Here is a 26,894-nt window from a genome sequence, read left to right on the forward strand (position 1 = left end):
AGGAAATAGGCATTAAATTCTAGACAGTTCAACAGAAAAACCGCTTCAACAGAAATATTTATATTGATGCAGGGATATAGCTCAGTTGATAAAGCGCTTGCCTAGCGTGCATGAATCCTTGGTTCGATTCCCAGTCCAACATAAGACTAGGTATGGTGGCATGCCTCAGAAATTCCAGAATCCAGGGATAGAAGCAAGATGAGCAGGTGTGCAAGGTCATCCTCAATTCAAGGTCGTCTTGGTTGCACGGGACTTTGCCTCTATTCCTTCTCCCAAATAGTACTAAACAAATAAGAATGCTTGCATATGAGTGTATTTTCACTTCTGTAGTCCCTATTGGGGGCAATACTCTCAGAACTCTGGAGGTGGAGGCAGGGGGATCAGGAGTTCAAAGCCAGTCTCAGCTGCATAGCAAGTTTGAGGCCAGCCTGGGCTACATAAGACTCTGTCCTAAAAAGAAAAAAAAAATGGTAATAATGCTTAATTATACTTAGAATTCTTTTAATGTGGACTGTTTCCAGCAAACGGCATCTCATTTTGTGAAACGGCCTCTGAGATTCTAACTGCTATGATGTTACTGAAAATAGGCCCGTGGTGATAACAACAGTGAGCAGGTGTAAAGTGCCAGGCACTGTCTTCAAGGCCCTCTGTGTTATCTCACTCCTTGCTCATCATAATCACTTGATGTGGATATTATTTTTGTTCCTATATCACAAATGAGGAATCTAAGGTCGCAGAGTGAGTCAGTGGGAAGTCTAGGACTCCCACCCGAGTCTATTTCAGACAGGAGCCTGTGCTTTTAAAGTCTGGGCCATAGTTCCTCTATAATTGGGAAATGAAGTCTGGGCAAGGTCATTTATTTATTTATGTTCTTGCCTTGTTCCAGAAAGCATTTCAGACATCTGGGTAAGTCACTTGCCCAAGATCGCCCAGACAGTTAGGGGCAGAGCCAGGAATCTCTCTCACACACACAAACTGTACAAACAGGGAGGTAAGGCAGAGGCAGACTTCTGTTACATATTTCTTCACAAACATGGGAAAGGGAAACAGGGTCATTTTCTTTGGCTGCTTTCCTGTTCATTGTGTTTTATAGTCTGAGAACAGACTGAATAGGATAAGAGGAATAAGGAGCAGTGGGACCAGGCCAGCAAGGACGTAGACTGCTGGGGGGTGGTGGGGGGGGGGGGGAGATGAGAGGAAGGGCCCAGGAGTTGCCTCAGCAGTGTGCTCAGACATCAGCGCTGCTTAGCAAATCAACAGTTCAGGAGTAAGCCTAAGAAAGAGAGGAGGGGGATTCACAGAGCAGCAGCTAGGAAGCTGGTGTCACAGGAAGAAGGGAAGGAACCGGACACACAGCTTGCTGTCCAGGGAAGATAAGAATGGCAGGCTGTAGTTGAGGTAGAGTTGACCACACACACACATGCGTGTGCGCACACACACACACACACACACACACACACACACACACACACACACACACACATCACACACACCATACACACCACACACACATATACACACCATACACACCACACACACCACACACACACACCATATACACTACACACACACACATACACACACACACCATTGTGCGCATGCACACAAACAAGTAATAATGGGTTTGAGAGCACAAAAAAGCAAAGCATGAAAGACAAAGACTACCAGACATCCATTTCTTTAAAAGAGAAAACAAAACATCATCAACTATCTTCAGGACAGTCCCCTCTGCTCAGCTATTAAGCTTGGTCAAGTCTCTGTCTCTCCTCTTGGTTCAGTAACACCGTCTCTCTTAAAACACCCCTCACCCATTTTCCTTTGTCCTAAGAACTCCTTCCAGACAGAGTTTGTATAAAGAACCGTCTTTTCTTGGCAATAAATTGAAAAATAAACAAATGAAACATACACTTGTATGTGTGGCTTTTTTTTTTTAATGGAACATTTCATTTGCTTTCAGTTTGAATTATTATAAAAACATTTCAGTACTTGTCCCTGAACATTTTTTTTTAAATGAAAGGAATCTGTCCCGATTTAGTATCCTTAACCAAACATGCTTTAGTAGGGTGGGATGGGGCAAGGACTGGCTGTAAAGAAAACCCAGCCCCTGACAGCAGCCTTTACCCCGGGGAGTTGACCCAAAGCTGCCCAGGCCAGGTGTGTCTTAGGAAGTTCTCCTTAGGAAGTATGCTGTTTACCTGAACGTGGCCTGGGCCCCTCTGTCTTGAGGGAAGCAGAAGGCTTGGGCTGAGAGGTTGGAACAGGAAGAGGAAATGGTTGCCATGTGCCTCGAGTTTTCCAAAGGAGCTCAGGGTGCATATCACCCCCTCTCCTTGGACCAGTATGCAACTCCTGTTGAGCAATATTTACCTCCTTAGAATGGACGGATGCTTATGAACCTCCCATGACACGAATTTGTCTGTTTTTTTTCTAAGTTGTTCTTTTCTGGACATTCCTCTCCCACACATCTACTTAAAACAAAATCAAACAAAAAACCTCCCAGCTGCCGGGCGGTGGTGGCGCACGCCTTTAATTCCAGCACTCTGGAGGCAGAGCCAGTCGGATCTCTGTGAGTTCGAGGCCAGCCTGGTCTCCAAAGCGAGTTCCAGGAAAGGCGCAAAGCTACACAGAGAAACCCTGTCTCGAAAAAACCAAAAAAAATAAAAAATAAAAAAAAAAAATAAAAAAAAAAAAAAAAACTTCCCAGCACTCGGGCGGCAGAGGCAAGTGGTTCTTTGTGAGTTCAAGGCCTGCCTGGTCTACAGAGCAAGTTCCAGAACACCTAGGACTGTTACACAGAGAAACCCTGTCTTGAAAACAAACAAACTAAACCATGTAAATAAATTTTAAAAGGCTACTCAATCCAGGTTTTTTGGACAGAATCCTATGGTGTATTGATCACTGTGGCTTCGCTTTGGCCAGGAGCCGTGAACCAAGAGTTCTTTATAAATGAGTCCTGAATCCAGGACAAAGCAAACTGCCAGCACTTTGAGCTCATAGCTATTCTCTGAAGAGGGGGCCTAGTGTGTGTGTGTGTGTGTGTGTGTGTGTGTGTATCTTTAAAAAATATTTATTTTTTATTTTTTACCTATCTAGTGTTTTGCCCATATGCATTTATATGCACACATGTGTGCCTGGTGCCAGGGTCCAGAAGAGGGTGTCAGAGCCATGGGAACTGGAATTATTGACGGTTGTAAGCCACCATGTGGGTTATTATAAAGTTATTAAAATATTATTGTGACTAAAAGCCTGGCCTGAATTGAGTGTAATCCCTCATTGGCAACTTGGTAAAGCCTAATTTTCAGCAGGAACAAGCTTGACATGAAGGCAGTAAGGGCACAAATAGATTAGACTTAAACGCCCCATAAAATGACTCGAGGCTTACAGCTGGGCCCTGCCGTTCTTCTGAAGAATTATGACTGATTAGCAGTTCTAAGAAACTCTGAAAGAAAAGTGAGTCATTCCATGAAGGCATTTGTCTGAAGGAAGTGAGCTGGAATGCAATGGTGGCAGTGAGTTATTATAAAGCAGCTAATTCCATGAAGAGTCATTTGGTATTTATAACGGCGTCATTGTCGATTGAATTAGTAAAGAATAGAAGTGACTCAATGGTCTGTGATGAGCAGAGAATGACAAAGGGGAGACAGTAACGGAGGATTTGGTGGTGAAGAGAGAAGAAAAGCAGGAGAAAAGAAAAAGCCATAATTGCATTTGTTTATAAATTCACTCACTGCCAGCCGTGGAGGCTGTGATTCCAGCCCACTGCAGGCTGAAGCAGGAGGATAACTATGACCTCAAAGTCATCCTGAGCTACATAGTGATTCCAGGTAAGCCCCTCAAATGCTGCATAGTGAGACCCTGTCTCAAAAGATTTTTTTGTTTTTGTTTCTTGAGACAGGGTTTCTCTGTGTAGCCCTGGCTGTCCTGGAACTCACTCTGTAGAGCAGGCTGGCCTTGAACTCAGAATTCAGGGATCCGCCTCTCTCTGCCTCCCGAGTGCTGGTGTTAAAAGCATGTGCCACCACTGCCCAACAGAATTTCTTATTATTGTTATTACATTTTTTTTTTTTTTTTTTTTTTTTTTTTGGTTTTTCGAGACAGGGTTTCTCTGTGTAGCTTTGCGCCTTTCCTGGAACTCACTTGGTAGCCCAGGCTGGCCTCGAACTCACAGAGATCCGCCTGCCTCTGCCTCCCAAGTGCTGGGATTAAAGGCGTGCGCCACCACCGCCCGGCCAATGTTATTACATTTTTTGATGGGTGACCCATCCTTGAAGGACATGTGTTTATGATATTCTCAAAAGCCACAAACCAAGACTGTCTCCATTGTTCCTTGGCTACACATCCCAGTCCATTTAAACTGGAAACCACAGTCTTTTTCTGTTGTTTACACTCTATGACGGAACCCACGCCATGCTACCTATGGAGGACAATGGAGGTTTGTAAGTGTCAGAAGCGTATGTGAGTAATCAGACCCCATTATATAACATACTGTGCCAAGAATGCTCTTTTTTCTTCACACATGGTGTGTTAGTGAAGAAACAGAACCTGAACAGTAAAGTCTGTCAGTGAGACTTTTAGCGTAGAAATGGTGCCTGCCCCAGGGTGAAAATTAACCGACGCTTTGCCATAACCTGTTGACTTTTAATTGAATTCCAGCTTATTTTACAACTGCTAATCTATGAGCTAAATTGCATTTTGAGTCTACACATTTATGACTGGAATGAGTTTAATGGGGAATTAGCCCTTGGAAAATGTACCTTGCTAGAACAAAAGCTTCAGTTCCAAGATATATACCCTCTGATTGTTTTATTGCACCCAAAACAAAAGGCATTGAAATCTGGCAATAGTGGAAGACATCTACTTTAATTAAAACCACAAATATTTTAAAATAAAGTGTGTTCCATAATTGTTTCCTAATAGCCCGGCATCTGGAAATGTGTTTACAACATCACCGACACAGTGGACAATATTTCATTTTTCAGGACAAGAAAGAGGATGTAGTAAATGCCTAATTGCTTAGGCTACTTTGTTCAGAAGTTACATTTTCCCTTTCCTCCCCTCTTTCTTCCTTGTCTTGTTGTTGTTGTTGTTGTTGGGGGGATGAGCTTGCTATGTAGCTCAGGCTAGATTTGAACTTGTAGTGATCCCCCTGCTTCAGCCTTCCCAGTGCTGGGATTACAGGCACAAGCCAGTATACTTGGTTATAGCATATATTTTTAAATTTTGCTATCGTTATTATTGTTGTTACTACTGTCCTTTTGTGTGTGTGGATATAGGAGGGGGCGTGCATTACACAGCGCACATGTGGAGGTCAAAGGGCAACTCTGTAGCATTGGTTCTCTCCTTCCACCTTTCTGTGGGTTCCAGGAATCAAACTCGGGTCACCAGACTTTTCAAAGCATGAACATTTACTCTCTGAGTCATTGTGCTCACTAATAAAAGATTTAATATTTTAATAAAATGATTTTAAAATTATATTCAATAAAAATTAAAAATAAAATATTTATTTTCAAGGCGCAAAGCTACACAGAGAAACCCTGTCTCGAAAAACCAAAAAAAAAAAAATATATTTATTTTCTTTTTTACATGTGTGTCTAAGTGTATGTCTGTGCCCAGGGAGGTTAGAAGAGGATGTGGATCCCCCGAGAGGGTTGTGAGCTACCATGTGGGTACTGGGAACAAAACCCAGGTCCTATGCAAGAGCAGTAAGTGATCCCTATAGTACATTTTCCTTTTGGCAGGAGTGGACAGGGTCACACTGCGTAGCCCTGGCTGTTCTAGAACTTACTATGTAGACTAGGCTGGCCTTGAACTCACAGAGATCCACCTGCCTCTGCCTCCGTAATGCTGAGATTAAAGGTGTTTGACACCATACCAGTCCCTACAGTATTTTTATACCTCCTATTCCCCAGAGAATGTCTGCTTTGAATTTTCACTTTTCCCCTCTTGGAGATTGTCGCTGGAAGAGTACACGTGGGAATTATGTTTGCCTAAAAATCTAAAAATGTTTTCTGCATGACCCTTGAATGCTCTGATATGAATTATATTTTATTTATCTTTTGGGAGTGGGGCAGCGTGTAAGGAAGGTCTCCCTGGCAGCCCAGGCTTAAACTCATGATCTTCCTGCCTCAGCCTCCCAAGGACCAAGATTGCAGCTCTAGACTTGACCATTGAATTGTTTTTAAGGTTTATTGTTAACTATGTGCATACGTGTGTGAGTAGAGAGCATATGTAAGTAGAGCTGCCTGTGGGGTCCAGAAGAGGGTTCTGAGCCCCCTGAAGTTCAAGTTACAGAGGGTGGTGAGCTGCCGGACATGGGTGCTGAGAGCAGATTTAGGGTCCTCTTCAAGACCAGTATGTGCTCTTAACTGCTGGGCTGTCTCTCCAGCCCTGCGATCTTTTGAATTTTAAAGATCAAAAGAAAAGTAAGCAATAAATACTACTTTCTAAGAAAATAATTTCTTAAAGGAAATATTCTTTTTTTTTTTTTTTTTTTTTTTTTTTTTTTTTTTTTTTTTTTGAGGCAGGGTCTTACTATGTAGCTCAGGCTGGCCTTGACCATAACGATCCCTCTGTCTCAGCCTCCCAAGTGTTGGGATTACATGTGTGTGCCACTTTGCTTGGCCTGAACACTGATTTTATTAAAGGCCGAAAGAGGAGGCTGTCTAATTGACTTACTTTGATTGAGAACTGCATGAAACCATAAAGATGGAAATATGGGGGCTGGGGAGATGCTCAGTGGGTCCAGTACTTGCTGTACGAGCATGAGGATTTGAGCATCCACAAAAAAGCCTGCTGTGTGGTGCCATGTGCCAGGAACCCCAGTGCTGGAGTGACGGGGATAGGGACGTTTCAGGGGCTCACGAGCCAGCCAAGTTAGCTACTCTCTGGGCTCCAGCTTCAGTGAGAGGCCCTGTCTCAAAATTTAAGATGGAGAGCGATAGAAAAAGACACCCAATGTTGATCTCCGGCCTTCACAGGCTCACGCAGTTTCATGTATCTGCACCCATTCACTCACTCACACACACACACACACACACACACACACACACACACACACACACACACAAACACGCATGCACGCACTAAAAAAAAAATACATCTCCCCACAGCTTCACCCCCACACACATTTAAAAATAAATAAATAAAGGAAATATGTTTATGTAACTCATTTGGAATCTAACCAAGCCAGAGAAAACATGAACCTTCCCTGGGTCTGTTCATGTAGTTTCGTAATATAAGGAAAGGAAAAGAGACCTGGCGGTAATGCTCTTTCCTTGAAATAGTTTTTCTCCTAGGAAGTACAGCTAAGAACCCCTGGCCTGCTCACCCACGTGAACCAGGCTGCCGGCCTCTGCAACTGCCGTCTGGGGCTGGATTTGGCGAAACGGTGGACAAATCGCAGAGACATTGACTGCTTCCTTCATTCACCTGCAAACAGGAGTCAGGATGCGCCAAGCTCTAGCTGTGGTCCATCCAAGTGCTGAATAGGATAAACAAAACATAGAAGGGTAAACCGAACTGCCAGGCCTCTCTGCGGCAATATGTTAACGTAGCTCTAGCCTCCTTCCTTTTCAACTCGTTTTTCCACTGACATTCGTATTTTTAGACACTTTCTTTCATAATGAAGGTTGAATGTGATTTTTTTTTTTAGAAAAAGATTAATTTTAGAAAAGCCACTGTGTGTAGGTTCCGATTAAAAATGTTCTTTTCTGTTGCTTCAGGCAAATTGTCCAATGGCACCAAGTCAGAGTACAGGGGAGGTCAAGCCTCATCAACGCCTTGTTCAAGCCACTGCTGATCATCCGGGTTAGTACAATACTTGTTGGCTTTGAGATCGTGTGGGTCTGCATTTTACTTTAAAGGGTTTTTAATGCAGGGTCTCACTATGTAGCTCTGCCTGGCCTGGAATTCACTACGTAGACCAGGCTGGCCTTGAACTCACAGAGATCCATCTGCCTCTGCCTCTTGAGTGCTTGGATTAAAAGAGTTTGCCAGCCGGGCGATGGTGGTGCACACTTTTAATCCTAGCACTCAAGAGGCAGAAGCAGGAGGATCTCTATGAGTTCAAGACCAGCCTGGTCTAACAAAGTCCAGGACAGGCTCCAAAGCAACAGAGAAATCCTGTCTCGGGGGTGGGGGAGGTGGGGATGGTGGGGGGTGGGGGTGGGGTTGGGGAAGCATTTGCCGTCATACCTGGCTGTTTTGTTTTGTTGATAGAGTCTCACCATATCATCCAAGCAGGCCTCAAACTCAATGGTCCTCCCGACTCAGCCTCCCGAGTCTGAGGGTATATGTGTGAGCCTCCACACCTGCCAGCAAATCATTTTGATTAGCTACATTTGCCCAAGGATCTCATCGTGGTAGCTCACACCTGAAATCTGAGTACTTCAGATGTGAAGGCAGGAGGATCAGAAACTGAAGACCACCCCTGACGCTATAGTAAGTTTAAAGCTAACCTGGGCTACTTGAGACCCTGTCTTTAAAAAAGATGGCTTAGCCGGGCGGTGGTGGTGCACACCTTTTAATCCCAGCACTTGGGAGGCAGAGGTAGGCGGATCTCTGTGAGTTCGAGACCAGCCTGGTCTACAAAGCGAGATCCAGGAAAGGCACAAAGCTACACAGAGAAACCCTGTCTCGAAAAACCAAAAAAAAAAAAAAAAAGACTTAGCAGTTAAGAATGCTTATTGCTCTTGCAGAGGACCCAGATTCAGTTTCTAGCACCCAGATGACTGCTCATGGCTGCCTATAACTCCAGTTTCAGGGTATGCAGCAAGCTCTGATCTCCATGGGCTCCTGCACTCACCTGGTGCCCATACATACACTCAGGCACACACACATATAAAATAAGTAAATATTTTAAAATGCATTTGCTCAACCAAGGAGACTGAATTTGACAACCAGTCAAGATCATTTGTTGGGGTTGGAGAGATGGCCCAGCGGTTAAGAGCATTGGCTGCATTTCCAGAGGACCTGGGTTCAATTCCCAGCACCCACATGGTAACTCACGATTGTCTGTAACTCTAGTTCCAAGGGATCTGGGACCCTCATACAGACAAATATGCAGGCAAAACACCAATGAACATAGAATAAAAATAAATAAATATTTTAAAAAATCATGTGTCACCTGACAATGGGCTCCATCTTGTTGCTAATCTCTTTGTGCTCTGAAGATTCAGACTCCTCTTAAGTTTTCTGTGCTCATGGCTACCTACCTCTCCATCGCTCCAGTCATCTCCGGCTGGCAGTGACCTTCAGATTGACCTTTCTAGACATCTTTGTCTCTCTTTCTCTTGTTTAAAGGAAGCCTCACATTTTAGAGCCTGATTTGATTTCTCTAATGCTGATGAAATAGGCTTCTCCAGCATTAAACTTAGATGCCTCCAGGGTAACAGAGCAGAGAAGGATCAGATGTGCTAAATAAGGTTCTGAGTCACTTGAAATAGTCAAAGGCATATAGAATTGCAAGCAAGGGTACTTACTCTTGGAGTAAACATAGACAGCAGAAATGAAATGCGTGGAAAAGGGACTGCAGAGCTGGCCGAGAGGTTAGAACACTTACTGCTCCTGCAGAGGACCGGTTGGGTTCTCAGCAACTGCGTGGTGACCTCCAAGGCACCAGGCAGACACCTGATACACATCCATACATGGAGGCGAAATACTCATACACATAAAATAAAATGAATAAACTTTAAAAAAATAAAAATCCACGTGGAACAGAGCAACGCATACTTCCCTTTGTCTGCAAAAGGAAGAGAACTAGACATGGATTTGTATCTGACTATATCTGCAGAAAGAAACTTTGTCTGGAAGGGCAAACAAACAGAAAAACTGAAGAACTGCTGGGCCAGCGGGTAAGAGAGCTCGCTACCAAGTCTGAAGACCGTAGCTTGGTCCCTGGGTCCCACATGGAAAGAGAGAACAACTCCTGAAAGTTGTCTTCTGACCTCCGTTTACACACCAGAGCACACAAGTGCACATCCACAAATGTACACAGAATACGATTCAATAAAATGCATAGGTTGAGCCCAATGCTACACATATGATAAAATGTATACAAATGTACAAATGCTATAATAAAATCCACTAATTTTACAACTCAATTTAATAATAAAAATTAAAATGCATAGGTTGAAAGAAGGAAAGAAACACTCCCTCAAAAAATGACATTGGGACATATTCTTTTATTAGGAAACAATGTTAAAGGCTGTGTGGTATAAACCCTATCTATCATACCACCACTCCCTTGAGACTGCCTGGTCCCTTAACGTCACTTTGGTTTTGGGGAGATGATAAAATGTAAAATGTAGCTCTTTAAAAGAGATTTCAGATTCCTCAAGAGGAATTTCTCAGCCCGAAATGGGCTGTTCAGAGAACATTTTACTTTTTAAAGCAGGTCGGAGAAGTTGCTATTCTAATCAAGAAAGAGCAAGAGATTTAAAAAAGTTGCTGATAGCCCCTAATTGATGTTAACGACAAGTAGTTGACAAAACTGATTCCTGTTAGACAAGACAGTGACGATTTTTGTGACAGTGTTTGGGTCTCTGAGTTCCGTTTTCCTGTATATTGTTTCAGAATGGTGACTGGTAAGAAGTCTTCCAGGGCTCCACCAGGAAAAGCTTGAGGGGAGGCTTTCTTTCCAGGAAGTCATTCCTGCAAGTGTTCCCTCAGCCTGGTACCATGTCAGCGCTCAGCTACTGCTCCACATGATGAGGATGGACTAATATATATTTAGATATATAGAGAGAGGGAGATATAAATATTTAGTATTATTATATATATATATATATGTGTGTGTGTGTGTGTGTGTGTGTGTGTGTGTGTGTGTGTGTGTGTTTATCCCTAAGTATTATCTCCATTTAAGGATAATATTTAATTTTAAAAATTTAATTGAAGCTGGGATATCATGGCACATGTTTATAATCCCAGCAGTTAGGCGGTGGAGGCAGGAAGATCAGGAATTCAAGGCCAACCTCAAGCTGCATAGTGGATTTAAGGCCAGCCTGGGCTATGTGAGTTTCCGTCTCAAACAAACAAACAAACAAACAAACAAGCAAACAATATACCTTTAATGCCAGCACTCCATAGGTGGAGGGAGGGAGGTGTATCTCTGTAGGTTCAGGCCAGCCTGGTCTGCATAGAGTTCCGAGACAGCAGGAAAGAGACCTTGCATAAAGAGAGCCTGTCTCAAAACAAAGCACAAAGCAAGGTGACGAGTGATTGAGGGAGATTTTCTGTACTAACCTCTGGCCTCCACATGCTTGGACACACATTTAAAAAAAAAATCTTACCTTTAATCCCAGCACTCGGGAGGCAGAGCCAGGCGGATCTCTGTGAGTTCGAGGCCAGCCTGGACTACCAAGTGAGTTCCAGGAAAGGCGCAAAGCTACACAGAGAAACCCTGTCTCGAAAAACCAAAAAAAAAAGAAAATCTTAGCATCACCAAAGAGTGAGACTTCTGAGTATATCTTTTTGTGTTTTATTTTTAAATTTTATAATTGTATGGGGGATGTTTGAGGGTATGCATGTGCACATGTGGGGGGTCAGAGGGCAACATGCAAGAGTCAGTTCTCTCCTTCTACGCTGTGGGTTCTGGGGATCCAGCTCAGGTCTCTACACTTGGCAGCAAGCACCTTTATAAGCCAAGCCACTTTATCAGCCCTTGGGCCCTTGGCGTGGTGGGATTTCCTTTGTTTGTTTAGTTGGTTTTATTGGGGTTCACTGTTGTTTTATTTTGGGGGGTTATTTTTGTTTTGTTTTGAGCCAGGATCGCTGGTAGCCTATACCTGCTGGCCTCAAACCTACTATATAGTTAAGGATGACCTTGAACCCCTGACCTTCATACCTCGACTTTCCTAGTGCTCAGATTACAGGTGTGCACAGTCACGCTTAGATTTGTTTATTTTCTTTTTGTTAATTTGTTGCTGTTTTTGTTTGTGTTAGACATCTCAATATCCTAGGCTGGCCTCAAAATCAGCTGTCTTCCGGGTCAGCACTGGAGTACTGGGAGCACAGGCATGAGTTCGACTTGGTCTTTGGGGCTAGTCTGTCTTTTTGTCTGTCAGGAATTCACCATGTAGACCAGGCTGGCCTTGAACTCACAGAAATCTGCCTGCCTCTGCTTCCGAGTGCTGGGACTTCAAAGATGTGCATGACCATGACTGGCTTCTTTGGCTGCCTTTAAAGGCTGTCGTTCTCTAACCACTGACCACAATGCACACATAATTTTGACGTAAGATATTAAGCCAAAGGATCTATGTGTCATCCCTCAACTTCACAACCCATGTGGGATAACTAGTGTAGGTGTTCGCCTTTTTTTTTTTTTTTTTTTTTTTTTTTTTGGTTTTTCGAGGCAGGGTTTCTCTGTGTAGCTTTGCGCCTTTACCTGGGACTCACTTGGTAGCCCAGGCTGGCCTCGAACTCACAGAGATCCGCCTGGCTCTGCCTCCCGAGTGCTGGGATTAAAGGCCCGGCGGTGTTCGCCTTTTGAGACCTTAGTAATTCATTCAATTAACCAGAGCCCCAGGCAATTCCCTGGGCACAAAGGATAAAATAGATTTGTGATGTTCTTCCAGCCCCTGAGTCACACAAAGCTTTTGTGTGTCCTTAAAATGAATGATTTGTCCACTTACAAATTGTATACTTGTGACTACGGTGGATGAACAGGACCTTTACTCTATATAGCTCACAAATATCATCTTTCATTGTTTTCCAACGACTAACACCCACCACAGTTTTGAGGGTTTTTTTCCTCTCCTCTCTCCTCCTCCTTCCCACCCCCAGAGCTCGGGCCACTGTCACCATGACAACCAGAACAGAAAGCCTTGGAACCTTCCCTCTTTCTTCTCTATGGGCATGTATCTCCCTACGAGGACATTTTTTTTTTCTTTAATATGTCGGCCAAACTGGACCCTGGAGGCTGTTCTTCAAATAGATCTTCAAGTCATATGAAATTAGCAGTCTAGAGACAAGATTCTGATGGTCAAGGAACTAGGGATCTTCTTCTTGTGTCAAAGAAAACAAAGTGTAGGAATATGTTTTTACTGCCAGGGGCTTCATATCTAAACCCAGGTGGAGTTCTGGTTAGTGTGTAAAAGTTCCTCCTGAGCTAAGCCAGCTTGGTTTGAGAAGCCCATTTGAGCACCAAGAGACCGGAAAAAGTTCCCACAGCAGAAACCTGTCCTTTGAGTCTTAGGCTCATGTCCCCATCTGCCTCCTTGGCATTCCCCTTGGCTGTCTCCAGTTCATCTCAGCCACAGTCTCATCCCCCTTCTTCCCTTCTTTTCCTCCTCTTCCTCCTCTCCATAAACAGGTGCACCAAGCGGCCAGTGTCCCACCCAATGGGAAGCATTCCTATTTGTCCCTCCCCCTTGCCTCTCTCCATAGCAACCCTTAGTCAGTCCTAAACCAGTAAAGGCAAGTTTTTCTCCTTCAGCCCTTCCCACCATTTTCAATGAAAGCGTAGTTGCCCTCTGTCTCTATTTTTGTTATTTGGAGTTTTTTAAAAATTACTTATTTCCTGGTGTGAGTGTTTTGCTCTTGTGTATTTCTGAGGCGAGGTTGTCAGATTTTTCTAGAACTGCAGTTGTGGACGATTGCGAGCCATCTTGTGGGTGTGGGAACTGAACCCAGGTCCTCTGCAAGAACGAGTGCTCCTCACCTCCCGGCCATCTCTCCAGGCCCATTTCGGTCCTTTGAGACAGGCTTACTCTATGGCTCAAGTTGGCCTCCATCTTGAGATCTTTCTGTCCCTACCCTTCTGGTGCTGGGCGTGCACGTCTACAGCCCACACCTGGCTGCCTGAGTTAGTCTAGGCTTCTCTCTCATTCCCCTTGTTCTTCATAGAGGAGCCACAGTGATCTCTTCCAAGGATAGACCAGGGGCTGGAGAGGTGGCTCAGTGGTTAGGACTATTCTCTGCTCTTCCAGAGGACCTGAGTGCCTGTAGCTGCTCCCAGGGAGATCCAACATCCCCATCTGGCTTCTGAGGAAACACCCACACACGGCATTCACACACACACACACACACACACACACACACACACACACACACACACACACAAATAAAAATGAATCTTTAAAAATAGATTAAAAAGAAAAGAAATAAAAGGGTAATAACCATAGAACCGTACCCTTTAAAAATTCTTTTTAGCTTCCCCTTCTGCATGGAAGAAAAGCCTCTACTCCAGTTCCTCATGCAGCCTCATCTCACCCCAACTCCCGACTACCCTCGACTCTCCTGGAGGCTTGAAACTGCCTGGCTTCAATTTCCTCCCAAGTCCAAAAAGTTGCCACAGGTCCTGCTTTCCCACAATGCTCTTTGCCCATTTCCACACCTTTCTACTCTCCACCCCTTCCTGGAACTCATTCCCAGATTTTGCCAGCTCATTGCAGGGTGGCCATTTCCTTCTCAACCTTGAGGTCTCAGTTAAGTGCCACGCCCTCAAAAAGACCTCTGACCAACCCTAGCCAATGAGTCCAATGATTCCTCTTCCACCCAGTAGTCTCATCAGGACCCCTGGTTTATTTCTGTATAAGATTTCCCAGAACACATGGCTGTCTCCTTGTTTGCCTCCCCAACTAGGGAAGGAAACTTCTTGTGGGCGGGCATTCAATCTTTTATTCAGGATGAAGGGCATACATGAATCACTGTTAGTATCTGTACATATGTGGGCAAGTTTACCTGTAGTTCTGCTAAGGCTCTCTCCTCTTAGGAAAGGTGTGCCTTTCTCTCTTTGCTACCAGGGTTTGGTGGCTAGGAGTCCACTCCCATGGTGCACATGAAGAGTTGGGTGAGGAGATTATTAAGTGTGGGATGGACTGGGTTAAGAAAACCGACAGAAGATGCTCAGATACCAACTGGCAAAAGCAGAGAGCCACTATATGTGGAAGGCGGGGGTGGGGACACAAAGGAATGAACGGGCAGAGTCCAGTAAGACACGATGCTGGGAAGATGGACCACCATCCGTCTAGGAATGTGGTCGCAAACCAGGACAGGAACTGTATCATCTTCTCTTACTCTGCCAGGTCTGGTCCATTCCCTTCCATGACTGAGGCCAAGCAAGAGAGCCAAGCGAATATGCCAGTCTGCAGGAGATCAGGCTTTCCAAACCACGCAGAGGCAGATAAATGGGGATGGAAGAGCAGAGACACTCAACCCCAACAGCTGACTTTTAGGCGGGTTCTGCCCTCATGACTTAGCCGCCAATCCCATTAGGAGTTTATGTTCGGACTATAGCTGCCATTTTTTGTTTTCCTACTGTGGGCCAAGGAAAACTAATTTTTATTTCTTTGTTGTTTTGAAAGGGGGTCTCATGTCACCCAGGCTGGTCTTGAACTCACCCAACGTGTAGCTGAGGATGAGTCTTCTGCCTCTACCTCCCAAGTGTTAGGATTTCAGGGTTACAACCACCACAGTGTTGATTCCTAAACAATCAACTTAGTAATAAACCCGAGAGCACAATTCGTGGGGGCGGTGGAACCTGCTTTTATCCTGAACAAGTGGGTGAAGTGTTTTTCTTATTAATAAGCACGACACTGCCCACTCAAGAAAAAAAATGGTAATCTTATTAGGCCACCTTCTAAATTACATTATGAAACTTGCTGATTATATTCATAGTATTTTCACAAAGTCTATGGGACCGATATTTGGCCGAAATTTGATTTCTAGGTTCTGTCAAAGCAGTTGCAGGGAAAATAGCTCTGCAATCTGTTTTTCTGAGTCAAAATGCTTGAAGTATTTGGGTTCCAGTGTTCATCCTTCTCTGAACAGTTTGCTGCGTGAGAACGTCCGTAGCTGACTCATATTATTCTACAAATACCAAACTGCACCCAGGTCTATTTCAGGGATATTGGTCATCTTGGAACTTTTACAGACATATGCTGGAGGAAAAATACATGAAATGCAAGTTTTTCTGAGCATTGGCCATGCAGGTTTACCTTTGAATAGCAGTGGGAGCTGGGCCAACTCAGAACAGCTGGAAGGAATTGCAGTCTCAATGTACAGCCCCTCTCTAAAATTCTTTGGTTTAGAATTTAACTTGAAAGCTTAGCTGGTTATATTGATTGCTTCCACAGGAGCAAAGGGGCCTGTGTATACAGCGCCAGCTGCCTAATTGATTGTCTCTGTTAATTAGGCCCTGGATCGGTGAATGGAGCCCCCCCAGCCGCAACAGCAACTGGATTTTCAATTCATTTTTCTCTCTGCTTAAAATGTTCTGGACATTGGAAACACTGTTTAATTATAATATCACCATCTGTCTCCTCTCTGCATTGTGTGACCAGAAAATACACAACGTGCTTATTGTGTTTATTGATTTATTTAAGCTTCAAAGATAATAGAATGCTATATAATAGGATGCAGAGAGGATGGATTTTTATCTTTCTACTGTTTAGAAAAGAGGCAAATTGCTCTATGCTTTCAAATGTTTGAAACAGATGCTATGAAAAGAATTCAAATTTGCCCCTGATTTCCCTGTACTCAGAGATTCCCTTGACAAAAAATTATGTCCTAAAATACCTAGATGCCACCCAGTATATATTCCAAGAGAAGCAAAGTGGACAATGAGGTTTTAAAAAAAATAACTGAAAAGCCAATTTGTGATGATAGCAATCTTAATTGAATCACCTGGGACCTTATGCTTAACGATGTGCACCAAGTGCCTCTGGCTTCCAGTTAATTAACAGCGTTAGCCTTCTTTTAGACATGATACATACGGTTGGGGTATACCCATCGAAAAGACGCTTCCCCAGGAAACACAATGCCTTCATGATGTGTGGGTGCTTATGCCCAGATTAAAATGGCCCCATTTCTTTCTCTATGAGTGTAGTGACCTTATTGAGTCACCCAGATTAAAGGATGTGGTAAGAAAAAAAAATAATAATAAGGTAGTTTCACATCTAGAGATGAGAAAACACACTGGTGTAAATCTTACGGAAACTAAGCTTTAGAAACACGAGGCATTCGCTTTGACTGAGAAATCTCTCAGATGTGGGAGAACTATGTGTGAGATTTGGACTCTCGTATTCTCAAATATGAGGAATCTGTGTGCTCGCGTCAAGCGCCTGATAGTGGATGGAGAGGATTAGTGAGCGTCCCACTTGGCAGGCTGCTCGGCAGAAACCCATATGCTCTCTGACACTGATTCTAATTACCTTCCGTCACTCGTGGGTTAGTTCTTCGCGGGGCATCCGAGCCAGCTCCATCCTGAGGGAGGCTCCCGCTGTGAAACCACAGCAGGCACCGAATCTTTAACAAAAGATCAAGAACTTGACATTCATTTTTAAGCGTGAGAAGGAAGTGTGCAGTGTTGGAAGCAAACACAGGGCTAAGAAGAGCTTCTAAACAGTTGCAGAGAGAAGTGGAACTTGGAGAACTATCACTCAACATGCTGCTGGTGCCTTTCCTCCTGTGCACCAGCCCCTGATGAATATGTGGGGACATGAAGACTTTATAATGCAATAGTACACACACACACACACACACACACATATATGCACAATACACACATATTCACATCTTTTTAAAATAGAAGGTGGGGCAATGCATTTATTATTTTTATTTTGAATCAGGTATGGGTTTTTTGTTTTGTTTTTGACACAGGGTTTTTCTGTGTAGCCCTGGCTGCCCTAGATCTCACTCTGTAGACCAGGCTGTCCTTGAACTCAGAGATCCACCTGCCTCTGTCTCCCAAGTTCTGGGATTAAAGGCATGTGCCACCACTGGCTGGCTGAATCAGATTATTTTTTTGTAAGAAGATTTATTCCTATTATTTTAAATTATGTGTATGTTGGGGGTAGGAACACGTGAATACAGGTGTCTGTGGAGACCAGAGGTCCTGGATCCCCTGGAGCTGGAGTTAGAGGCCGTTGAGAGCTGCCTAACATGGGTGTGGGGAACTGAACTCAGGTTCTCCTCAACATCATCGAGACCTAACCACTGAACTACCTCTCCGATCCCATTAGGTGTGTTTAACATTTTTATATCCAGCTGATGATTCAGGGACCCTGTTAGGAGGTTTGGTCCACACACAACAGAAAAGACAGCCATTTTCATTTTTAACTGGCCAGCCTAGCAGAAACAACTACAACAGGGGTGTTGTTTTGTCCCCTCCCCACTAAAGGATGCAAGCATGCACACTTCGAATTTGTTCGCCTCCGTGGGAGCGGAGAGGTGTGCTTGCTGAAAAGGTTAAAGAAAGTACACCGGGTGAGAATTTATCATCTTCAACCTGTCCACCCACAGAAAGGAAATCTCTTCAAAATTAATTTTAAACACAACAGATGCAGAACAAGACGTGGTTGTCAGGAGCTTAGCAAGTGAGGTATAATAGGGTGTCAGCCCCTCCCCTGAAGAGAGCCAACCTCAGGGCTTATTTCAGTGTCCCGACTAGTTGTACCATTAAAATCAAATGCAGAATATAATTAAGCAAATCCTCCAGGTGACAGCCTCAAAATTCCTCTAGCTGAAGGACTCACCAGAAGGCATAATAGGTACTTTACTAAATGATTTAGACCATAAATTTAGTTCAGACGGGCTTGAAGTCAGCATCAACCCCACAATAGACAGTTTTCAGCCAGTGGAAGGCAGTGAGTGTGATGTGTGTGTGTGTGTATGTATGTGCGTGTATGTGTGTGCGTGTATATGTGTATATGTATGTGTGTATGTATGCATGTGTGTGTGTGTGTGGCTTTTTTGTTTTACTGAGCTAGGCTCTTTTTTGTTTTTGTTTTTGTTTTCTGGAGACAGGGTTTCTCTGTGTGGCCCTGGCTGTCCTGGAGCTCCCTCTGTAGACCAGGCTGGCCTCGAACTTAGAGATCTGCCTGCCTCTAGCGTGCTGGGATTAAAGGCATATGCCACTACTGCCTAGCCCTAATGGGATTCTTATTTCTACCTTTGTTCAAGTTGATGTGTGTATTTCTGGGTTGATGTATATATATCCAAGGTGTTGTATTTGTCTGAGCTGATATGTGTATGTCTGCCTATATGTGAGAATGAAGTTGAGCAAGCGAATTTAAGAGGAAGTTGCTGTAATGGTTTGAAGGAGAATGTCCCCCTCCCCCACTCATATATTTGAATGTTTGGTCATCAAGGAGTGGAACTGTTTGAAAGGATTACAAGTATTAAGAGGTATGGCCTTTAGGAGGTTGGGGATTTAGCTCAGTGGTAGAGCGCTTGCCTAGCAAGCACAAGGCCCTGGGTTCGATCCTCAGCTCAAAAAAAAAAAAAGAGGTATGGCCTTGTTGGAGTAGGTATGGTCTTGTTGGAGGAAGTATGTCATTGGGAATGGGCTTTGCGGTTTTAAAAGCCTATACCAGGCCCAATCTCTCTCCCCCTTTCTCTCTCTCCCTTTCCTCCCCCCCCCCACCAGCCTGCTGATCAGGATGTAGCTCTCAGCTACTGCTCCAGTGACATGTGTGATGTCATGTTCCATGCCATAATGACAATAAACTAAACTTCTGAAACTGTAAGCAAGCCTCCAGTTAAATGATTTCTTTTATAAGGGTTGCCTTGAATGTGGTGTATCTCCACAGCAATTGAACAGTGACTAAAACAGCTGCATATTATTAAGAACTAAATGAGTCATGATAATAGACTTGTGAATACTGTATCAAAATTTAGGGGGAGAAGGCTGATGTGGTGGCACACACCTTTAATCTCAGCACTCAGGAAGTAGAAGCAGGCAGATCCTTGAGTTTGAGGCCAGCCTGGTCTACCAAGCAAGTTCCAGGACGGCCAGGGCTACACAGAGAAACCCTGTCCCAAAAAAATAACAAAGATGACAGATAGAGATAGATAGATAGATAGATAGATAGATAGATAGATTGATTTATGGGACTGGAGAGATGGCTCAGGGGTTAAGAGCAATTGGTGCTCCTCTAGAGGACCTGGATTTGATTCCCAGCACCCACATAATGGCTCACAACCATCTAACTCCTGTTCGAGTGGATCCAGTGCCCTCTTCTGGCCTCTGGGAGTACTGCATGCACTTCATGTACATAAGCAAAGCATCCTGTAGATCACAGGACAATTGGTAGGAGCTGGTCCTCTCCTTCCCCAACGTGGATCTCAGATATCAAACCCAGGCTGACATGCTTTCACACTGAACTACATTACAGCCATTGAGTCTGTTTTTAATCTTTTTGATTTGGTATAATCAATACTGCTTTTCTCACCAAAGATAAAGATGTTCATGGTAATTAAGGGGATAAAGAGACCATTTATCAAATGCAAATATATAAGATAAGAAGAGAATGAATTCTTTTTTTCTTTTTCTTTCTTTTTCTATTTGTTTTTGTTGTTATTGTTGTTTTCGAGACAGTGTTTCTCTGTGTAATTTTGGTGCCTGTCCTGGATCTTGCTCTGTAGACCATGCTGACCTCGAACTCACAGAGATCCGCCTGACTCTGCCTCCTGAGTGCTGGGATCAAAGGCGTGCACCACCACGGCCCAGCGCCAATGAATTCCTATCCATAGCACTCTTGTTTCTTCCTTTTACAGAGGTTCTCAAGCTTCCTAATGCTGTGACCCTTTAATACAGTTCCTCATGCTGTGGTGACCTCCAACCACAGCATTATGTCATTGCTTCTTCATAACTGTAATTTTGCTACTGTTATGATCTATAATTTAAATATCTGTGTTTTCCGATGGTTTTAGGTGATCCCTGTGAAAGGATCGTTAGACATGCCCCCCCCCCCAGTGGGTCTTGATTCATAGGTTGAGAACCACTGCTTTAGAATGAGAATTAGCGGTGCTAGAGAGATGGATGGTTCAGCAATTAAGAGTTCATACTGCCCTTGCAGAGGACCTGGGTTTGCTTCACAGTACCCATGTGGTGACCAGAACATCAGAAACCACAGTTCCTGGAGACCTGACACCCTCTTTTGAATCCAAGGACACCAGATATGCATGCAGTGCACATACATATGTGCAGACAAAAGTGTTCATCAAGCATTTTACATGTATTCTCTTATTTCTTATACAAATCTTAAATACTGCAGGGCGGTGGTGGTGCACACCTTTGATCCCAACACTTGGGAGGCAGAGCCAGGTGGATCTCTGTGAGTTCGGGGCCAGCCTGGGCTACAGAGCGAGATCCAGGACAGGCACCAAAGCTACACAAGAGAAATCCTGTCTCCAAAAACCAAAAACCAAAAACCAAAAATAAAACAAAAACAAAAACAAAAACAAAAACCAAACAAACAAACAAAAAAATCCTTAAATACTTTATATATTTCAGTCCTCTAATCACCAAAAAGAGGGTTCATACGTCTCTGTTTTCCTCAGAGACAACTAAAGCTTAGAAAGTTTATTTGCCTAAAGTCACACAGAGAGGAAGTGACCTCTGGTAACCATCTGTGTTGATCAGATCTTCCAGGAAACAGGCAAGGAGACAGAGCTGAGAGCACACACAGCTGATCTGGCAAAAACACCGTTAAGAGACATTAAAGGGTGGCTGAGTGGGATGGAGCACACCTGTAGTCCTAGTGCTTCGCAGGTGGAGGCTGGAGGGTCAGGAGTAGAAGATTAAGCTTGGTCACAAAATGAGGAGCTAGCTTGTCTACCTGAGACCTTGTCTCAAACAACAAAGTAACAGGAGAGAGAGAATGAGACAGGGTCCCCCAATCCCCTTTGAGGGCACCTCCAGTGAGCTAAGGACTTAACCCCATCTACCAAGATTCTGAAGCTTGTAGGTTACACCTTTAACACAGGGGCTTCTGGGAGACATTTAAGATGGAAATCCTGTTGGGGGCGGTGGTGCACGCCTTTAATTCCAGCACTCTGGAGGCAGAGGCAGGTGGATCTCTGTGAGTTTGAGGTCAGCCTGGTCTACAAAGTGAGTTCCAGGACAGCCAGGGCTACACAGAGAAACCCTGTCTCAAAAACAAAGAAAGATAGCAATTCTGGAAAGTGGTTCTTAGATACACCAGGTTTTACATTCAGACATTCAGCATGGGGAGGTCTGAGATTCACTAGAGTAAGGTGATATTAAAAACCCTGGGACCCCAGCCTGGCAGAGAGCTCACAGATTAAGGTGCGAGCTGTACAAGACTAATGCCCCAAGGTTCATTGTAGCTCGAGTTTTCCTGCCTGGCCCACAGTCAGGACAAATCTCTCTCACCTGCCAGTCCCACAGCCGTCAGACCCGACCAAGTAAACACAGAGACTTATATTGGTTACAAACTGTATGGCCGTGGCAGGCTTCTTGTTAACTGTTCTTACAGCTTAAATTAATCCATTTCCATTAATCTATACCTTGCCACATTGCTCGTGGCTTACCAGCATCTTTACATGCGGCTTGTCATGGTGGCGGCTGGCAGTGTCTCCCTGACTCAGCCTTCCACTTCCCAGCTTTATTCTCCTCCTTGTCCCGCCTACACTTCCTGCCTAGCCAATGGCCAATCAGTGTTTTATTTATTGACTAATTAGCAACACATTTGCCATACAGTACAGTCCATCCCTGGAACTCACAGAGAGATGGATTGCAAGCTCCACATGCATGCCATGCCAGGTATGCCCATGCACCTCCAGCTCAATAACAGTGTGTATTTCAAAAGCTACAAGACGAATGAGCCGTGAAGGCAGAGAGGGGAAGTGCGTACTGAGTCCCAGGTGCTCCACATGTAGAGACCAGGAGCGGGGGCAGCAAAGGAGTGATGGAAAAGCAGATGGAGAAAGAACTGAGTGAAGAAAACACTTTAAAATTGCGTGTGTGTGTGTGTGTGTGTGTGTGTGTGTGTGTGTGTGTGTGTGTAAATGCAGGTAACTGCAGAGGCCCAAAGAGCACAATTAGATCCCCTGGAGTCACAGGCAGGTGTGAGTCACCTGATGTGGATGCTGGGAACCCAGCCCAGGTCCTTCTTATCCACGGAGCCATCTCTCCAGCACCAAAGAAGAAGAAATTGCTTTAGGGAGTGATCAGGGCCATCAAAGGTGCTGACGGCAGAGAGGAGACCAGGAGGCCAGGAGCTCTGTTCCTGGATTGAGCAATGTGGTGTGTTTAGTGTGTGTTATCGTGCATGCTCTCACGGGCCTTCATTTTTTCCCTATCTCTTCCCAGCTGTACAATGGTCTGACACAGGGTGTGTCCCTAGGATCTAGAACAGAGTCTGGCGCATGGGAGGTGTTCAAGGAGTAGCCATCAAGTGTTTCTTGAAAAGGAAAAACAAAAAACAAAAAACGTGGAAGCCGGACACGTGGCACACACCTTTAATCCCAGCACTTGGAAGGTAGAGGGAGATGGATTTCTGTGAGTTCAAGGCCAGCTTGGTCTATATAACAAGTTCCAGGCCAGCCAGGGCTATATAATTAGGACCTATCTCAAAAAACAATCCACAAAACAAGAAAAATAAAATTATATCTCCAAATTTCTCTTTGTATAAAGAAAACTTGCTTTTGTATTTGGGTACAGGAAGTAATGATGTAATAGTAGGAAAAAACTGATATAGGGTCTCCTTATGGAGTGCAAGCTGGCCTTGAATTCTCAATTTTTCTGCCTCAGGTCTGGCATGCTAAGATTATAGGAGAGCATCCCATGCCCAGCTAAGATTTTGAATGATTTATTCAAAATTAGGCAAAGGTTTAACCTCACCATATCCATAAGAGGGGGGGATGGCGCAGTGGGTGAGCCACTTGCTGCCAGGCCTGGGGACCCGAGTTCAGTCCTTGGAACCCACATGGTGGAAGGAAGAGGACTGACCCCCAAAAGTTGTCCTCTGACCCCCACACACCCATACATCCCTTTCCCCCCCCAACACACACCGTGACATATGCACAATCTCTCCAGCACAAAGTAAGTGTACATAAATAAATAACTGTTATATATATATATATTTTTTGGGGGGGGGAGTTGGTTTCCGAGTCAGGGTTTCTCTGTGTAGCTTTGCGCCTTTCCTGGAACTCTCTTTGGAGACTAGGCTGGCCTCGAACTCACAGAGATCTGCCTGCCTCTGCCTCCCGAGTGCTGGGATTAAAGACGTGCGCCACCACTGCCTGGCTTTAAATATATTTTAAAGGGGATGGTAGCAATACGATGTTTGACGCTTTATTTAGAATGGTGTGTGGTATTTAGTAGGTACTCAACGTGTGCTTTGTAGATCTGGAGGAGTCAGACAAATCAGACCCCACAGCGGCATGGCAGGCTGTTCCAGATAAGTAAGTCATCGGAACAGCCAGTTCCATCTGCTTGGGAAGGGATTTGCTGTGCTCTCCCTCTATAGTCACGCTTCAGTCTCATGGTTCACCCAGTCTCACTTTAAATACCAGAAAAAAACCCTGAACCATTCCTGGGGTTTAGGTTTCCAACCAAAAGCACTCAAATGCTTCTCAGGGTTGGAAAAGGGGCCATAATGTATCTGGATCAGTGTTGCTATTATCCTTGTTTTATAAGTAAAATGATATAACTCTGAGAGCCAGATGTGCAAGGTGACTCACACCTGTAATCACAGCGTTCCAGAAGCTGAGGCAGGAGGATGACTATCCTGGGCTACATACAGAGTTCCAGACCAGCCTGCCCTGCAGAATGAGACCTTCTCTCTCCTCCTCCCCCGACCACTACCAAATGTAATAACTTTATACATACTACCTCGTTTCTTTGTTTTTAGACTCCATGGCTCAAACATCACTCCTTTGTGGACCTACACTGGATAGACCTCCCTAGACCTACTTTGTCTTCTCAGTTATCCTGAGAGTTGGGAACATGCCAAGGCTTGGAAAGGCCATATTGTTGCAATCTAGATGTTTGGCTCCAAAGGTTAACTAGGAAGCTCCCAGGAGGTTTAAAGCAGGTAAAGATCCCATTTTCAAGGAGATTGGCCTTTAACAAGGGAAAAAATGTGCTGAGTGAAGAGAGTTAGAAGGGGGTGGGATAAGCAGTTGGAGCCGAGAGTCCATCTGGATTATCGCTAAGCAGTCCTGGCCTGTAGCCAAGGCTTCTGAGTTAATATTTCTCCTTTGTTGTTCAGATTAGGCAACAGGCAGCCTCCTGCTAGTCTGCAGCTCTTCCTGCCCCTGGCCCCACAAGGTTTGACCCTCAGCCTTTCCGCTTGTAGATGGGCGGAACTGATTACAGCTGGGCCCTGGTGTATTGACACCAGATAACAGGAGGAAATGCCAGGGTGGTAATTAAAGTTAAGATACTTTGGCAATCGGCATTTGGGGGAAGCTTCTAGACGTTACAAAATGCTAAGAACCTGAAAGACAAATATTTAAAGAAAAGCTTCAAGGACAGACTTTCCAAATAGGGGCAGAGCTTGCATTAGTATGCTGAGTCTATTATTATTACTATTCCATGTAGGTTAGTGCGGTGACAGGGGACGAACAGCTAATCAGGAAGGATAGATGTTCACGTGTGACAGCAGGAGAATGGGTTCTTAAGCCTGCCAGCGTGCCCTCCGAGATGACTCAAGGCACGATGCTGCAAACTCCCCCTTTGTGTATCCTTCTCTTCACGGGGGCAGTAACATCTCTGCAAGTGACTGTACCTGACCGGCCTGTCATTATTTTTAACACATTCACTTGTCACTTCCTAATATTAGACATTGTGCTAACTGCTTTGCATATGTTATTCCCTTTTATTCTTTTTTTCCCTTTTATTCTTTATACACGGGCTGCCCGCCCCACCCCCGCCCCCACCCCCGCCCCAGCAAAAAAAAGCAGGAGGAGTTATTAACGCTCTTACTTCATACAGAGAAAACAGCCTTAATCCCTTGGTCAGGCACAGCATCCAGAGAATGGGCAATGAATCACCAAGGAAGAGGAACAAACACAGTTAAGGGCCACTTCACAAAGGTAAAACGTACTTAGCTGGAATAACAGGATGCTCAGGGCAGGAAGGTGCTCTCAGATGCCAGGGCTCTTTGAATAAGAAATAAACACAGGCACATTCCCATTTCCATTCACATTCTGTTTCCTTCCATGAGCTGAGTATTGTGTTGGGACCAAGAAGAATGAACAGATGCAGGTCTCCTGCCAGTGAGAGACAGCTCAAGCCTTTGTGGTATAAAGCAGGGCTTTTAAAGAAAGCTTTTCCAAAAGGGGCAATCTTCTGAGCAGGGCAGCCTGCTTCCATGGAAATTCTAAGGCTCTGCAATCTGATTTTCTTTCCCTTCCTTTACTGAGGTGAAGCTGTGCACCCACGGGTTCTGAGAAACCAAAGGCGAGGTGTTTATCAGGCCTGGGGAGTTGCCATGGCTTCCTGGGGGGCCGGGGGAGGTGACAGCTGAGGTGTCACATCAGCAGTTACTTCATCTCCCTGCAGTAGGATCCTTGTCACAAGGTGTGAGCGAGCACTGACCTATTTAGGATGCTAAGACGCCATGGGAGCACAGATTGTACGGGACTGGGGTAGGGCAAAGAGAAAGGCAGGAGCCAGATTGTGCAGATCCTAAAATACTGCGGGAAGAAATTGAGAAGTTTGGGGATGCTTTTTAAATGGCCTTGGTTTTTATTATTTTAATATTATTTATAATGTTTATCATTGGTAAATACATTATTTATTCATTTTATATTAATACATTTTATATTAATATTAAATAGACTCACATAATATGTATGTTTTATAAATACTATTTATTTGGGGGGTTTGACTGGGTGTTAGGTAGCTGAGGCTGGTCTCAGACTTCTGACTGTCCTGCCTCTACATTCCAAGTGCTGGGATTTCAGCTATGCCCACCCTGCCCAGCTTGAAAACTGTTACTCTTTGCCTCATATTTATCAAGTCTGTTATTTTAAATAGGAAACCTTTCAAAATGTTTTCTATTTTATCTCGAATTTGATTGAGCCCTGATTTTGTAGTCTGCCTCTATATCCAGGAATTCAAGACAATGAACTATTTTTTTTTTTTTTTTGGTTTTTCGAGACAGGGTTTCTCTGTGTAGCTTTGCGCCTTTCCTGGAACT

General features: G+C 44.3%; 1 long non-coding RNA gene across 1 annotated transcript in view; it reads left to right on the forward strand.

The window, feature by feature from the left end:
- The first annotated feature begins 2,707 nt into the window (after positions 1-2,707).
- Positions 2,708-26,894, forward strand: part of LOC128122724 (uncharacterized) — a 61,301-nt gene continuing 37,114 nt past the window's right edge. The window contains exons 1-2 of the long non-coding RNA XR_008222475.1: positions 2,708-3,824; positions 7,722-7,806. This is a non-coding gene — a long non-coding RNA (uncharacterized LOC128122724). The remainder of the gene's footprint in view (positions 3,825-7,721; positions 7,807-26,894) is intronic.

The sequence above is a fragment of the Peromyscus californicus genome, unplaced genomic scaffold, assembly GCF_007827085.1.
Source record: "Peromyscus californicus insignis strain IS unplaced genomic scaffold, ASM782708v3 Scaffold_3__1_contigs__length_106647218, whole genome shotgun sequence".
Classification (NCBI taxonomy): domain Eukaryota; kingdom Metazoa; phylum Chordata; class Mammalia; order Rodentia; family Cricetidae; genus Peromyscus; species Peromyscus californicus.